The 17,179-nt window shown below is 44.4% G+C and overlaps 1 long non-coding RNA gene across 1 annotated transcript in view; it reads right to left on the reverse strand.

The window, feature by feature from the left end:
• Positions 1–1,417: 1,417 nt before the first annotated feature.
• Positions 1,418–17,179, reverse strand: part of LOC141276196 (uncharacterized) — a 35,976-nt gene continuing 20,214 nt past the window's right edge. Inside the window, exon 3 of the long non-coding RNA XR_012325366.1 lies at positions 1,418–1,528. This is a non-coding gene — a long non-coding RNA (uncharacterized lncRNA). The remainder of the gene's footprint in view (positions 1,529–17,179) is intronic.

Below are 17,179 nucleotides of genomic sequence, written 5' to 3' on the forward strand. Positions count from 1 at the left end.
TCCAATTTTCTCACTTTTAAAGTGTTATTTTACCAAAATGTTTTATTGTATTATGGGTACTTTGTTGGGGGAAAAAAAGGCAAAATGCAGATTAAAGAAAAAGAAACTATTTTGTGTATATTGATCTTATCCCCAACCTCACTAGGAATTCAGATCACTGAAGGCAGGAATCTGTCTTCTCATGATACGCTCAAACAGGACAATTGTGAATTTTGAAAATCCAACAAAATTTTCAAAGTAGATTTACTAAACCTACGCGTGATCTATGATGTGTCTCATCTGTCCATCCTTCATTTTACTTCCAACCTCTAACTTGCTGCATCCCAAGCCCATTTGTTCTCATTGTAGTCTTATCAATAAACTCTGAGAATGTAAAGAGAACTATGAAGGTTTTAGTGGAGAATGGGAATTATTTGCAATGACTCAACATATGTGTTTATTTCAGAGTTCCTTTCTATATTCCGGTTGCTTAGATTGTCAAGACATTCTACTCACTGTATTAAAGACTTGTTTTATTGTTCTGTCCTTTTACTCAAGGCTGACATTGGGATGGAACCCAGATGTCCCACTTCCCCTCATCTACTGCTCTCAGCTTCTATCCAGCAGAAAGTTTGGTTTCACAACACTCTTGAGTTGGACCCTGCTGGAGTAATCTCGAGCTTTGTCATTCCCAACCCCTCTAAGGACCACACCTACCATCGCCCCAGTTTTACACGGGCTCTTTATCAGAGGAAAACTACTGGGGTGAGGAGGGAAAAACAGCCCTTGGAGTACTGCTATAAAAAAATAAGAAAACGCACAAAATACAAACATCATAATTGCTTCTAAATATACTCTTGGTAGATGAAGCCCAAGCTGAGTGGGCTTAGCAGTGAATTATGTGTACGTTCACCTAGTAGTAATTCACACGCTTCTCCATTTGGAGATCCTCTGGACCACAGAAATAGATGGAATAACAGAAGCACAATGACCTAAGCAAGTACATGCTCAAAAACCACTGCCAAAGTACCATTGGAGTAAGTGAGTGTTATATGCATTGTGGCCACAAGATGGCACTATGCATGCAGCAAAGGAATCAAAAGTCGATCAGTATCAAAACTACGAGGGAAAAAATTAAGCAGTTTAATAAATTCATTAGCAATGCAAACTCACAAAGACCAATACCTGCCTTTGCTAACTGTGCTCCTCCCAGATAAAGTGTGATCTGCTTCAGGATTACCTGGGAAACGAGGTCCAGATTATGGAAGTCTGATGAAACCTGTAGGCTCCTTTGGTGTCGAAATACGCAGTGTCTTTTCCGAAGATAAGTCAGGAGGCTTCGGTCCTATTAAAAATGCTGCACTTTGGGGCTTCCCTGGTGGCGCAGTGGTTGAGAGTCCGCCTGCCGATGCAGGGGACACGGGTTCGTGCCCCGGTCCGGGAAGATTCCACATGGCGCGGAGCGGCTGGGCCCGTGAGCCATGGCCGCTGAGCCTGCGCGTCCGGAGCCTGTTGCTCCACAACGGGAGAGGCCACAACAGTGAGAGGCCTGCGTACCGCAAAAAAAAAAAAAAAAAAAAAAAGCTGCACTTTGGAGGATGGAGTGGCCCATGGATTTACAAATAACGGACTTAGCCCGGTGTGGGCTAATTTTAAGAAAAGATGACTTTTTCTGCAAAACGAGATTTAATTAAACCACCATTTGCTGTCTTCTCACTGTGGGCAGAGCACTGTTTAGTGCCTTAAAGTTTATTCAAAGGTGAGTAAGACCCAGCCTTTGCCCTTCAGGGGCCCACACAATAGTGCAGGTGGTAGTCACAAACACCTTATTCCGAAAACCAAGACGGCTTGTACTAAACAAGACATCAAAGATAGAAAACGCCGAGGCTGCTGGGCGAGATTAATTCCCCTTTGAGGTTATGGAGATGGGAATACCTAAGGAGACTTCTTAGAGAGCCGGGCTTTTCATGAAAAGTGAAGATTAAGTAAACAGGGATCAGCTGGATCAGAGGCTCACCTCACAGGGCTGCGGGTAGCTAGTGTTTGGGAAATGACATGCAGAGGACGCAGCAGAAGGTATGGATGGAGGGTACGTACAGATCGAAGGTGAAGGGACCAGACTCTATGCAACCGAGAGTCACGTGACATTTCTGAGCAGGACAATCTTATGATCAGGGTTTAGAAAGAGCCCCCAGGTTGTAGTGGGGGATGGTCTGCAGGTGGGAAATACTAAAGCAAGGGGGGGGGGGAGTTAAAAATAACTCCAACCCATGGGAACCTTAAACAGTAACCTTTTCTTCTCTGATGTTCATTGATTTTTCCATGTATTCCTGTGCCTCTTTCCTTGGGGTAAAGTTTAAATGTTATGTCAACAAGGTCACTGAACCAACAGAGAGGCCAGATGTAATTATAGCAAAAATGTTTTCCTAAACGAAATCAGGAGATTGCACTTAACAAAAGATTTTCTTTCCTGATTTGTGAATATATTCATATACAAAGTCTTACAAAGTTAAGCAATCCAAATAACACTGAGTTATTTACCTAATGAATCCGTAAACATTTAAAAATAATGAAAGTACTTGCAGTTAGACTATTCCAGAAAATCATTGACCTGTGTTTGTCCCCATGACAGTTTGGGTTTTCTTTGGTCTCCCTTATGAAACTGTAAGCTTCCTGAGCCAGGTACTTTGTCTTTGTTTATTCTTGTATCCTTAGTACATAACACACTGCTTTATAGATTACAGGTACTCAATTGTTTTTTGTTGTTGTTGCATTGACCTTAAATTAAACTGAGTACTATTGAAATTAATTGAATGGCATTCCTTGCCTCACCAGGTATTTAGCCAACATTCTATTGGGAAACTTCAAACAGGCAGAGAATTTGAAAGAATTTTCAGAGAATACCCATATTCCCATCACCAAATTCCACCATTAATATTTTACTAATTCTTTCTTTATCACATATCTATCTACCTACCCATTTCTCTATCCATCCATCAATCCATCTTATTTTTTAATCAATTTCAAAGTAAATTATAGCCATAAGCACACTTCCCCCTAAATTTCTCAGCGTGCATATCTTTAGAGCTCAAGATTTGTTTACATTTTTTTCCCTCTGAGTTAAAATTACAGACAATGTAATGTACCAATTTTAAGTGCGCATTTGCTAAGTTTTGACAAATGCCTACACCTGTGCAACTCAAACCCCTTTCAAGATGTAGACATTATCACAACAAAAATACTAATGCCTCCTCCTACCGAGGCCCCACTCCCAACCCAGAGGCAACAACTTTTTCTATTATTTTTAAAATTTTTTTAGTTTTGCCTCTTTATAACTTCATGTAAATTGGAGTCGTATATTTTGTACTTTGGGGGATAAGTCTTTTTTCATTCAGAATAATGTTTTTGAGATTCACCTGTGTTATGTGTATCAGTAATACATTTCGTCGACAGTAGTGGTCTATCATATAATCATGTCAAAGTTGGTTATCCATTCTCATTTTGATGGACAGCTGGGCTGTTTTCCAATTTTGTGTTATCAGGAATAAAGTTACTATGAACATTCTTGTTCAGGTGTTTGCAGCCGTATGTTTTCATTTCTCTGGGGCAAATAACTAGGATTGCAATTGCCGGTCACGGGGTAAATGTTTAGATGTTTTCAGGAGCTCCTTTTTACAAAATGCTTGGCAATTCTCCCCCCTGGTTTGACAACCTAAGAGAAAGCTTGAGTAAGAGCACCCATACAAGCTCACTGAATGCTATACACCTCACTCAAAACTCCAGAACATCAGAGGAGTCTTTCCACTCCATGTGATACACACCAGCTATAGACCAAATGTTTGTGTCCTCCCAAAATTCAAACTAACTCCCAATGTAATGGTTTTAGGAGGTGGGGGCTTTGGGAGGTGATTAGGTCATGAGGACGAAGCCCTCATGAATGGGATTAGTGCCCTTGAGACCCCAGAGAGCTCCCTCAACCCTTCCACCATGTGAAGACTCAGTCTGTGAACCAGGAAGGGGGCTCTCACCAGACACTGAATATGCTGGCACCTTGATCTTGGACGTCCAAGCCTCCAGATCTGTGAGAAATTAACTTGTTCTTATAATTTGTTTATAAGCCTCCCAGTCTATGGTGTTCTGTTATAGCAGCTCAAATAGACTGTCAATACACACACACACACACACGCACACACACACACACACAGAACTGAAAGCTGATTAGATGACAGAGGGATGCTTAGCCTGAGAGTAGCCACCTATAGGGTGTCTAGAAGCCGAAAAGATAAGATGGATTCAAAGATCTGCTCACAAAGCCATGATGGTGAGTAACTGGTCCAGTTAATTCCTTTCTCTGCGAATTTGAAACGGAGACACTGGAAAGAAGCATTTAGTTAAAAGTGGACACAGAAGGAAAAAGAGACAAACAAAGCACTCTTCCAATTCTTTGAAAGCAGCTAAATCGGTGGTTAAAGAGATAAATGGGGATTCTTGCTTTTCTAAGATATGAGCTTTTTCATCCGGGAGTTTCCCTTGCAAATGAACAGGAATAATCTAGAGAATTCTCAGAAAGGGTAGTATTGATATAATCCACCTCATTATTGCTAAAGCAGGATTTAAATTCTTAAAAATTAGGAAAACTGGCTTAGGGATCCACCTACCCTAGCCACAGACAATAGCTCAGTTGAAAAGGAAATAAAGGCAATGATCAAGAGGAATATTCTCTCTCTTCACTTCTGTCTCTTTGTCTCTGTCTCTCTTTCTTTCTTTCTTTCTTTCTCTCTCTCTCTCTCTCTCTCTCTCTATGTGTGTGTGTGTGTCTCTAGTAATGTTTGGTCATAAGTATAAATCAGGGGGTTAGAAAAAAGCAGCAGAGAAACATAAAAGAAGTAAAAGGAACGCAGAGGGAAACAAAATTCTCCAGGTCTTCCCCCCTCCAGCTCTAACACCCTGGTAACGGGGATGAGTGACCTCTGCTACCAGGCACTTCCTGTGACACTGCCAGTGACCCATCAAAAGATAATCGGATTCAGCAGCTAAGTTTCTGAGATTTCACCTCAGGAGATAATCTTACAATGAGGCCCAGATGTGTGTAGAAGGATGTTCATCACAATGTTGTTTATCATGCAAACATTATAAATTAAAAGTCAGCTCTGTGCAGTGCCACCTGTAGATTAATGAGATACTTTAAAGTTAAAAAATGGTGCTATTTCTAAATTACTTTCAGTAATTGCAAGAATACAAGGGAACATGGAATCGGTATTTCCACGGCTCCATCCAAACTTCGTGACAGGTGTGTCAGCTACAGCGGGCTTAATGGCCCACTTTTCATATGAGCAAACCAAAGGGTGTGGCCCCGTGTACAGGCTGCTGGGCAAAGCTTTCACATGCGGTGACCTTCGCCCCTGGGTGGTCCACACGCCGATCAAAACTTGTAACTGCAGTCAGTCTTTAAGAGAAGAAAATACATGCGCATTTCACTTTGGAATAATAGTACTCTGAAGCCACAGAGAGACACTGATACATGACAATGGCGGTGGTAGTAATAACAGTATCCAGTATTTACCGGGTACTTTCTTTGGGCAGACACGATGTTAATTAAGCAGTTCTCATACTAATCTATTTTTATCCTCTAGAGATACATCCTATTTTTTCTCCCATTTTATGGATGAGTAAGCTGATGGTTAGTGCAGTTACACAATATGTAAATAAAGCTAGATGATCCATTTCATGCCTTCTGCGTCATCAGAGGTTTAGCCCAAGCTAAAGAAATGATGACAGGAAGAAGAGAAAGTCAAGTAAGGGGCACTTCAGGACTGCAGAAACCTGTTTATTGCACCTTCCCATCTTTGGGTTTTTTGGGACAGAGAGGGGCTCTTTAAAAACAATTCAAGAGCCAAAGACACAGGAAAGGGGTTTTTCCCCTCAAATACTCTATTTTTCATCATTACAAACAAAAGCACAAGGCAGAAATTTCCATGCATCTGTGATCTATGAGGGTTAATCCTCTTGAGCTATCACTTAGCAACAGGGTAACAAATGGAGGTTGGCATCCCCAGGCTGATCAGCATTTTTTTTTTTAGTCAAAAAAGATCAGAGTTATTACAAAATACAGCCAACAACCCTGAGGCTTACAGGGGTTTTAAAGGTCAGGCAAAATTGTTGTCGGTTTGCTTTGAGTTTTTTTCCTTCACTGCAAAATAAGTCTTCTTTGTTTGTTTGGCTTATAAAATGCATATAGTCTTTGAAAGAGACCAGAGTCTGGGCTGTGGGGAGAGTCCCCAGCTCGCTTAGTCACTGAACCGCTGGGAGGTCTTGTGCCCATTACTCAGCCTCTGCAACGTCTCAGCTTTCTACATCCACAGAAATCCCCACCAGCCCACGATAGTTAAGATCAGGGGTGAAATGCTCTGAAGCCTCCAAAAAAATTGTCAAGACTCGATTTCAGCAGTGAAGAAAAGAGCAATGATTTGCAATAAGTGAGGAAAACACATTCACAGTCTCAGGGCTGAAATGAGCTTGGAAGGTCAGCTAGACCTAGCCTCCCACTCAGAGGCACCTCCTGACCAATGAAAGTAGGAAAGTGGGTGTGGGTGGGCTCCACTGTTCTTTGTTATCCACTCCCATTCACAGCTTCTGTGTCAGGAAGTTCTTCCCTAAGTCTCACTGGAATCCCTCATGGAACTGTTTCAAGCTAATCCCTTCTTATACTCTTTATCATGGAAGCATCTATTTTTCTTATGATTTTCCTTAGTCTTTTATTAATTTGACAGGCATCATGAATTCACATGGACCTGTCTCTTCTCCAGGTTCAATTTTTCAATCATTCATTAGAAAGACATTTACCGGGCCTGGCAATAGACTAAATCCTGGACATACAAAGATCCTTACAACACGGTCCTCACTGGCGAGGAGCTTATGGTCTCCTGCGGTGACGCAGATACTTAATGAAATAATGGCAGCAGACTCTGCTGTGTGAACTTCGGGAGTGTTCTGTTTTTGAAACTTTGCATTTTAATGAGCGACCATTCAAAACCACCTTAACTTTTCCATGTCAAAGTTTCAGCTCTCTCTCTCTATATATATATATATATTTTTTTTTTTTTTTTTTTTTTTTTTTTTTTTTTGCGGTATGCGGGCCTCTCACTGTTGTGGCCTCTCCCGTTGCGGAGGACAGGCTCCGGACGCGCAGGCTCAGCGACCATGGCTCACGGGCCCAGCCGCCCCGCAGCACGTGGGATCTTCCCGGACCGGGGCGCGAACCCGTGTCCCCTGCATCGGCAGGCGGACTCTCAACCACGGCGCCACCAGGGAAGCCCCCCAGCTCTATTTTTATCACTAAAATCCAATTATTTCTTAATTTCCACTGGGAGAGGGAGGGACGGGGCCGCCATAGCAGATGGGCACGCCCTCTAGGGGCAAAACGAGATAAAATGAACGTCAAACTGTGTCCAGTTCCGTCGTACGTGTATGGAGTGGCAGTAAATTAATATCTCTCCTGGATTTAAGGTACCATAAATTATAAGATGGACCCTTTGCTTTAATAAGAGAACAAAGAGGCCAGAAATGGGAGTGAGTACGACAACATATACACCCTCTGGATTCTAGAAACCCAGGGGGAGTGCAAGGAGATACAGTGGTGCATTTTTACTGTTTTCCTTTCTGGCTGTTGCCGGTTAATGATGCGTCATGAATGTAGCTAATGATGGATTGCAGAGCACCAAGTACCTGCTGACTATTTCACAAGTCATCCTGCGGAAGGGACGTCATGGCCCCCATTTAACACCTGGGGAAAGAGAGGCTCAAAGCAAGAATCTACCTCGACCTTAGACCCAGGATTTAAACTCAGGACGTTAACTTACAAAGTCCACGATTCTTCCACTCTCCTGAGCTTCTTTCTGCTCTTCCCCCAAATCCTGGGGCTTCCTGCCTGCTCTCCTTGAAGCCTCTCCCCAGCATGAGCACGAGGTAAGTTTCCTGTGGGCTCCGTTTCAGGGTCATTTCACTCCATCCCCACTCCTGGGGAATGTCCTCGAGTCTGTCAGCTCCAGGAACCTACCTCAGAAACATGCATCTCAAGTCCCCGCTTTCCCAGGCATGTCTCCATCCCCACTGCATCTACTCTTCAACATTCTGGAGACTGGAAACCTCTTCCCTGCTAGTGGATTCTCCCTAAACTTCTAGACACTCCCTAAATGGTTCTGATAGTGCCCTGATTCCCGCACAGCCTAGGCGTGGAATTCAGGAAACCAGGAGTGTCCAAGTGGGGGCATGTGGAGATGCTAAGAGCATGGGTGAGCCAGTGGAGAGCTGGGGTCAGGAGACAAGGACAGAGAGACCAGGCAAATGTCAGGGGCCTTGGGGGACTTCCCTGGCAGTCCAGTGGTTAAGACTCCATGCTTCCAATGCAGGGGGCGTGGGTTCAATCCCTGGCTGGGGAACTAGCATCCCACAGGCCACATGTTGCAGCCAAAAAAACCAAAAAACCCACAATGTCAGGGGCCTTGGAATCCAGCAGAAGATTCCAGCACATTGGCCCAAAGGACCATATGGAATTAGCCACATCTCAAGGGAGAGCAGTACAGGGCCTCCAGGGACAGCCTGGCTATACCACCGTGGAGATCAACATGCTGAGAGAGGGCCATCCCACCAGGAGTATGGGTGTTTTCCCTCGTGCCCAGGGACAGGGCACCCAGGAGAAAGAGGAGGGAGGGAGATGCAAAACAGTTTAAGTTAACCCAGAAAATGAGTGTTTTAAACTATAAGAGACAGGATTTCCTTAATTTGGCAAGTTTAAGTAGCATCCCACATCCTCTTATCCTGGGGAGAGATGGGGGCACCAAACATGGCTTAGAGAAAAATAAATGAAGGCCAGCTTTGTGCACGTTTGAGTAGCATGTGTCTCATCCAGGCTGTGTTATGAGAGGAGAGTTGCCATGGGTGCTGTGGGATAAGATTTAGCCTAGGGAGTGGACCTGACCCTACTGTGGGAGGAGCTCGGAAAGCAAGAAACTGGAAGGAAAAGTGAGACAATCAGAGAAAACGCCCTGTCCAGGCCTCGTGAAGCGCTGGCTGGGTGGGCTGACCAGAGCTGGCCAAGTGCTGGTCGGTCAGTGAGGAGAACAGCAGTAGGGTTGCTTGTGTGGTGAAGAGGGGCACTGCAGATCCCCAGCCACGTGGCTGGTGCCAGATTGTCGTTCAGCTGGGCCAACAATCAGGAAGAAGAGCTGCACACCGGAGGGAGGCAGCAAGGACAGGCTGAAGCCACTGGACACCACCCATCCGTCTGCCACCATATCAGCCTGCAAAGAGCCTCAGAGCAAACCAGCCACGACTCCCCGGCTGCCTCTCAAATCTCATGCAGGTGTCTCTGTTGGCCAACTCTCACTCAGACCACAGAGGGAAGGGGACGCTGGAACACATAGGGGATTCTGTTCCTCAAGCAAAAATGTGGCCATTGAACAATCCAGTACACTGTGTATACATTTCCATCCTGCTACGGAATAGCTTGAAGCTTACTAGACACATGCGCACAGAGCAGCGTCAAATGAAATCGGTGGAATTCAGAGAAAGCCAGGACAAAAGCTGACACGGAGGGCGGATCTGATACTAAAAATCATGTTGTAGATGGAATATCTGTCACGTGGTAGCTGGCGTGTGACAGATTCTCTGACGAGCAATATAGTGCATGACCCACACATGTTCCATTCCTGATACCAACACTTCCGCAAAAACCTTCACTCTTCCTTAGCAGAGAGTTCTCGACCTGGTCCTGCTGTCTCCAATTACTCCACAAACAGCAGCAGGATATGGGAAACAAGAGGATAGGAAACACCGGCTTCCTGTTTGGCTCACGTTTAGGCTTCTCAAGAATAATTTGGGTGCATCTATAACTCCTCTCTCAACCAGGATGGAGCACAATCAAATGGGTTGGCTGAGATGTGAATTAGCCATGTGGCTGAACTTTATATCTTCTGAAAGAGACCTAAAAGACCCCAGGGCGTGAAAACGCTGCAGCCGGCACTGTCTGCAGAATTACAATTGCCACTCCTTGGACCGGCTTCTTTCCTGGCTGATAAAAGCCGAAAATGCCAGACACCAGCTTTACTGCCCTGCCTTGTGGCCAGGTCCTGAGCTTGCGGCTCCATCCTGGCCAACAGGCTCAGAGGGAAAGTCATGGGAAGGCTTTTCCTCCCAAGCAGCAGACATGCCCTTCTTCTGCTCAGGTTTCTGTTGTCTGAAGACACGATGGGGACAGCCAGTGGGTGGGTGACAGCCCTCAGGGAAAGCCAAGCAAGTGGCAGAGAAGCTGGGCCCAGAGCGGTGTTGAGACAACCTGCATTCACCTACGTCTGACCCCTTGCAGGTGAGCAGAGAAGCATGTGTGCTCCGGCCACCCTTGTTCAGGTGTCCCATTCCACACAGACTCACCCCCAAGCTTGATACCATCTGAACATTCCCAGTTTTGCAAGGAATCCACTGCCCTTCACAGACTGAACTAGGACATCCGAGCAAGCCTACGAGGGGCCACACACAAAGGCCCCAGTGGCCTGCTCTGGGCCTCCAGGCTTTCCTCTCATTCTTCTGGTCAGATTCTGCTGACTCCTGGCTTTGCTGCTTTCTCTTGCCAAAAGATTTGCTGGCCAGCTAGTCTTTTACATCGGTCATAGGCCTTAGGGGTGTTAACACATGTTGACCTTTGTTCTCCTTCTGAATACTTCCAGCTCTTGCCCAGAGCATCCTTGCACCCCAGGTAACCTCATGCCCTGGGCCTGATACTTCCAGGCTGGGCCACCCCACACCCACTGAACCTGTCTCACTCCTCCATCCACAGGCAGCAAAAGGGTAAATGGAGACCATGGGGTTTGGCCCAGAGGATTGTGTGTGGGAAAGCCTTGTGGGATTTTTCTAGATTTACAGTATACTTTCCCCTATGTGATTCCTTAGAGTTGAATGTACGTCCACCAGAAAAGAAGGAACTTTGAAGATCAGGTATAGTACCAAGAAGAAATCAATGCCCCAAGAGGAATAATATCAAATTCATTAAAGTCTTAGACATTCTTCTGTATCAACTCTAATCAAGTATTTGTTTGCATGGTGGTCTTCTGCAGTAATTATTGCAGCAATACTGATACCTATCAATGGATACTGCATTCAGTAAATAATTCTTATCCTACTTTGTGCTAGAGGCTGTCGTTATCGATATAGAGAATGTAATCAAATTTTCACTGTAGGCACAGGTGAGAATTTCACTGCCACCTATTGCAAAGTTAAACACTAATTTCAGCCATTATTTATAAATTATAAGTAAGGCATCCAATTGGCCTTGAGTTTGTGCATACATGTACTTCACAATACAAAGTAAACAGGATCTTGAGGCCTGAATTTTGTTAATCACCCTTCTTGGTTGAGGACCTCAGTCTTGGCTTCAGCTCTGACATTAAATACATTTGGACACTCGCTATTCTGACGTCCTTATCTATGCAGAGAACAGGCCCAGGCCATCAAGCATTTTCCCGTCACCTGTATTGAACCTGTTCCTGACATAGGGTGGCAGCTTGGGCAGGTAGGTTTGCCAAGGGTTATATGCGGCCTCTCGGCCCCAGGAATCAGTATCAGGCCATTCTGAGTGCTGCCCCTTCACCTGGGCCCACTTCCCACTGGCCACAACCCCGTCCCCTCCCTCTACTCCACCTCTAATTGGGGTCCTTTATGTATTTATTTCCAAGTGTTAAGCTGTACCTGGACACCCAGGCTTATAAATGTGGACACATATATGAGTGCACTTTCACATGTGGTTTATTAGAAAATATGCATGTCCCCAGGGCTCTTTTATCAGTAACACTAAATAGAGTCTGCCTCGGTGCTGTTTACAACAGCCAAGACACGGAAGAAACCTAAATGTCCATCGACAGAGGAATGGATAAAGAAGATGTGGTACATATATACAATGGAATATTACTCAGCCATAAAAAGAATGAGATAATGCCATTTGCAACAACAGGGATGGACCTAGAGATTATCCTACTAAGTGAAGTAAGTCAGACAGAGAAAGACAAATATCATATTATATCACTTATATGTGGAATCTTTAAAAAAAATGATACAAATGAACTTATTTATGAAACAGAAACAGTCTCACAGATCTCAAAATCAAACTTACGGTTACCAAAGAAGAAACGTGGGGGGAAGTGATAAATTAGGAGATTGAGATTAACATGTACACACTACTATAAATAAAATAGATTACTAATAAGGACCTACTGTAGAGCACAGGGAACGTTACTCAATATTCTGTAATAATCTATATGGGAAAAGAATCTGAAAAAGAATGGATATATATACGTATAACTGATTCACTCTGCTGTACACCTGAAACTAACACAACATTGTAAGTCAACTGAATGCCAATAAAAATTAAAAAAAGAAAAATAAGGCATCTTTGATATGAAAAAACAGGGTCCACCTCATTTTATTTTTCCCTCCTCTCACCTCATTTCCAACATTAGCAACTGAAGAAAGGGGTATTTTAATTCCATCACCCAAAAAATTCATTCCCAAATGACTGCAGGAACATACTTTTATTTTCATTTAAAGTTTTGACTAAGGTTACCAAAAAGAATGGAAAGTAATAATAAAATGAAAAGCCTAATGGCTTGAAACAAAACATAGTGCCATCACTAGCATGGCTATCCAGAGGATTTTCTACAGGGCTGTTTTTTGTGGAAACAAATAAAGGTGAGAGGGAAAGAAATGGGTGTGTAAAAATAGAAGCAAACAGAACATGAGAATTTTGCGAGTCTCAGTCCACAAGTAAAAGGAAGGGACGGGGCTGAGTCAGCAGGGTGATTGGGAAACGTGTGACAGTCTCCACAGCCCCTTTGCCTAAATAGTAACAGGACAACATTAAAATTCGGGTACTTCCCCCTTGGTCTACGTGTGGTCTAATGGTTCTCACATCTGCTCTCCTAAACCTGAGTTATACTCCGGAGAGCATTAGCTGTTGAGAAACTGTTCTTTCCTGAGTCAACTTTAGAAGAAGGAACAATAGGGTTGTTAAGTCCCGAAGAATCATGCCTGTGACCAAGCTTAGACCCCAGTTTAGTCATGAATTGACTGCAACATTCCAGAACCCTCTATGTGAACCTCGTATTGGTTAAGACTCCATGGTTGCCGATTGATTCTGAGAGTGATAAGTTCCCCTAAGTCTAATCAAATCTGGGGGCCCCGGGGACATTGTGTGAACTTAGGGTGTGAGAGGTTCCCAGGCTTCAGAGTTCTGTTAGTTATATGATATGGATTGTTCCTCTTTAAATAAGAAAACACGTGCTTGGGGAACCGAGGAATCCCTGTGTGTATTAGATGAAGTAAACCAGATGAAAATAAATAAGTGTAATTGGAGAAGTTGAGATTATTCTTAAAGCTCAGCCAATCATTCTAGCTGCCAATCAGAAACCATTTCTACCACACAAAATCCTGCACACGGATGTGTATAGCAGCTTTATTCATAATTGCCCAAATGCGGAAGCAACCAAGATGTCCTCCAGTAGGTGAATGGCTAAACCAACTGTGGTACATCCAGACAAAGGAACGTCATTCAGCCATAAAGCGAAATGAACTATCAAGTCATGAAAAGACATGGAGGAAATTTAAACACATATTACTAAGTGAAAGAAGCCAATCTGAAAAGCTGTGTATCGTATGGTTCCCGCTATATGGCATTCAGGAGAAGGCAAAACTACGGAGACAGTTAAAAGATCAGGGGTTACTCAGGCCTGGGGGGAAGAGGGATGAATAGGCAGAGCACGGAGGATTTTTAGGGCAGTGAAACTATTCTGTGTGACACTGCAGTGGTGGATACATGTCGCTGCATTTGTCAAAACCATAGAACGGACAACACAAAGAGTGACTCCTAATGTAAACAATTAGTTCATAATAATGTACCAGATTGTACCCATCAGTTGTAACAAATGTGCCCTGCTAATGCAAGATGTTACTAATAGGGGAAATTGTGGGGGGGGGGAGTTTGCGGGGCATGTGTGGGATTCTCTGTACTCTGTACTCATTCCCTGTACTCATTTTTTTGTAAACCTAAAACTGCTCTAAAAATACTCTATTTTTAAAAAAAACATTCCTAGGTGTTTCCCTATAGATAATGCTCTTGTGGATTTAGTTAAAAGCCTTTCTTGATCTCAGAGAACACATCGTAACCTTGAGGTAGACTGTCCCATTCAGGGTGTTGGAAAGAATCCTTGCGCAGGAAAAAGGTGGAGCCTATTTCAGTATCGGCTCTAGTTTCCTCACTGAAGATTTGTATGGCCTTGAGTGATCTGGTATAGGTCAACTGCCCACATTTTTCTCCATTTCTCATCTATAAAATGTAGATTAAAAAAAGTAACTCTCTCACAAGGCTGTCATAAGGATTCGCTGCACATTGCCTAGCTCACCACAAGCCCTCCATAGATGCCTGCTGGATGTTACTCTATGCACCCTGCCACAAGCATCTCATTGAACCTCCATTGTTTAATCTGTAAAGTGGGAATTTGTACTGGGGACTACAAAGGTGCCTTCCAGGCCAGGAAGTCTAGGTTTCTACAATTAAGGTCTGGCTGAAGGAAGACAATACAGTGAAACTAGGTGTTACTAGAAGCTGTTGAAGAGGAAAAAAGGAAAACAACAGACATGCACTGAGAGCAGGTTCTTGGTTAAGCCAGTGCTTTCCATACCTAGTTTCCTTCGATCCTCCCCAAGCCCCCTCAATCCCCTCCACTCACCCAGAGGGTGGTAAAGGCAGGATTTGAACACAGGTCTGTCTGACCCACAACCCATGTTCTTTCCTCGACTCCATGCTACCCTTATGTAAATACTTCCCCACCTCATCTTCTACTTGGGACAGAAGGAGACATCAAAATGCTGGGAACAACTTAACAATACAGTGTGATTGCCTAAGGAGATTTTCTCTGCAAGAACAAAGCATAATGACTCCTGCTAACAAATGAGAGAAATCCCAGAGGGAAGTAGAGATATGAATACCTAAGAAGGTTCACAGCCACAATGTCACCCCAGCAAGACAGCACTGAATGAGAGTCTGTCCTGTCTTTTTTGAGAAGAGGTGTATGTTCTGAGTGCCTCTCAGCCCTGCTTTCCTGCTGATCCAGCGGCTCCAGCCCTAGAGCTAAGAGGAAACAGCGATGAGAAGACCAATTTTCCTGAGTCCTAATGGCGAGACATGTCTCCCTTGTGTAGACATCATTTCCCTCGTAGTTACTGGCTTTCACTGGCCCAATTTGGCCCCTGCAGCCTGTGTAAGCCCTGAAATTGCAACCCTTATACATTCAAGTCCAGATTATCCTTCTTAAAGGGAATCAACCATTGTTGAAATCCCCAGGTAATCCCCCAACCTCATTTGCACCATTTTTTTATACTGCTTTCCCAGAAAGCCCAAGTTCTAAATTGAAAGAACAAGCAAAGAGAAGTTGATGGCTTTGAATGTCAAGTCTAAGCCAAGAAGCCAACCAAACGTGGTACCAGGGCCCCAAGGAGTTCCCATATTCCCCAAGAGCTCCCAACTCTCAAGCCCATTCCTCTTCAGAAAGTCACAGACCTGTGCTTACAGCCCCAGAAGAAGCAAGGAGGCCAAGCTGGAGGAAGCAGGTGCAGTGCAGCCCCCTCCCATGAGTCCAGGTCAGAACACAGGCTGGCTGCCTCCGAAGTTTGGATCTTAATCTCTGATTTAAAAGCATCCAGTGCAAAAACTGTAGGGCAAAACCAGGAAATAACTAATAAGAAAGAACCAGAGTGGTTTCCAGAGCAATTATGCCTGAGGGTCCTAAACACTGAGCAGACAGCCTGGGGACTTTGGGCCAGGATGGTCCCCCATGTCCCTCTCCCCAGGATCCCACCTTAATCTGGTCCCCAGCTAAAGCCGGAAGCACATGGTGGCTGACTCAATATACCCTTGTGTGGGAGAGTTACCTGCCCTGACTCTCTGCTAGAGGTAGTAGCCAGCCACAAAACAGAGACACTGAGCTAGCAGGATGGACAAGAGGTGGGTGTGAGAGAGGAGGGGGAAAGTGAGGAGGGAGAGGAAGGAAAGCCGGGATAGTGAAGATGGGGTCTAGATCGGCAAAGATTCATGGAAACGTCAGGATCGAAAGCCTGTCTTTCTTCTCTCCTCCCGCCGCAAAAAATACTCCCCTCCACAGTCTTCGTCACAGCCACAACCCCACAATGGCACCTGTCTTTCCCCCAAGCTTATGGGCAATTTCAGTCAGCATTGCCAGCCAAGCCCTTGATTACATGATTTCAAGCATGTAAATCTGTTTCCTCTCTCTCCTAGCAAGAGGTTTCAGTTGCTTGAGGACAAGATTATGCTTGAAACGTCCCTTGCAGCTAAGAGCTAGTACTGCAGGTAAAGACCCTCTCCGCAAGACGTGTGTTGACTCACTCATTGCACTGGCTCCCGCCAGCACCTGTCCTAGATGAAGGCTTTGGCAGAAGGATGCTCGAGAGTTCCCCCTGCAGGACCATCTGCAGATTCAGGGGCCTCATAGGTAATGACAATAGATACGGCCTGCCAGCCCAACCATTAAAGGGGATTGACGTTGATATTTCATCCAGAAATAGATGGCTATTTTTCAAACACACACACACACACACACACACACACACACACACTTGATTTATAAAATACAAAGTCATTTCAAGGCACTGCTGACCTCTTATTAACTTTATGTCATAGGGTTTTTTTCCTAAATAGGTAGATATTAGAAGTTCAGGTCCAAGACATTTTTTTTACCTTAGAAAAAGAACTTCTACATCATATTAGAAGGGGTTGGAACACCTGAGCCACACACCAAACGCTGAAGCCTCCCCCAGTTCAGTCAGGCAACATGCTGCTCACCGGAGCCCAGGGTCCCGAGTCCCCATTTATGATCTCAACCTGCTGCAGTTAGTGCCTCTGAATGAATATTTTTTGAACCTGCCAAAGAAGCACTTCTGAATGCACAGAAGCCCAAAGCTCAGGGCAAAATTTAAATATTACTGATGCAGTTATCACCCTTGACCTGTTTGCAGGGAGCTGCAATCATACACAATCTAGAAACGTGATTGAAACACTTCTATTTTAGCTGACAATCAACAACAAGGTCCAGCTCCAACCCATCCCCCTCCCCAGGGCAGATAATTTAGAGCCCCATCCTGG

The sequence above is a fragment of the Tursiops truncatus genome, chromosome 13, assembly GCF_011762595.2.
Source record: "Tursiops truncatus isolate mTurTru1 chromosome 13, mTurTru1.mat.Y, whole genome shotgun sequence".
NCBI classification, from domain to species: domain Eukaryota; kingdom Metazoa; phylum Chordata; class Mammalia; order Artiodactyla; family Delphinidae; genus Tursiops; species Tursiops truncatus.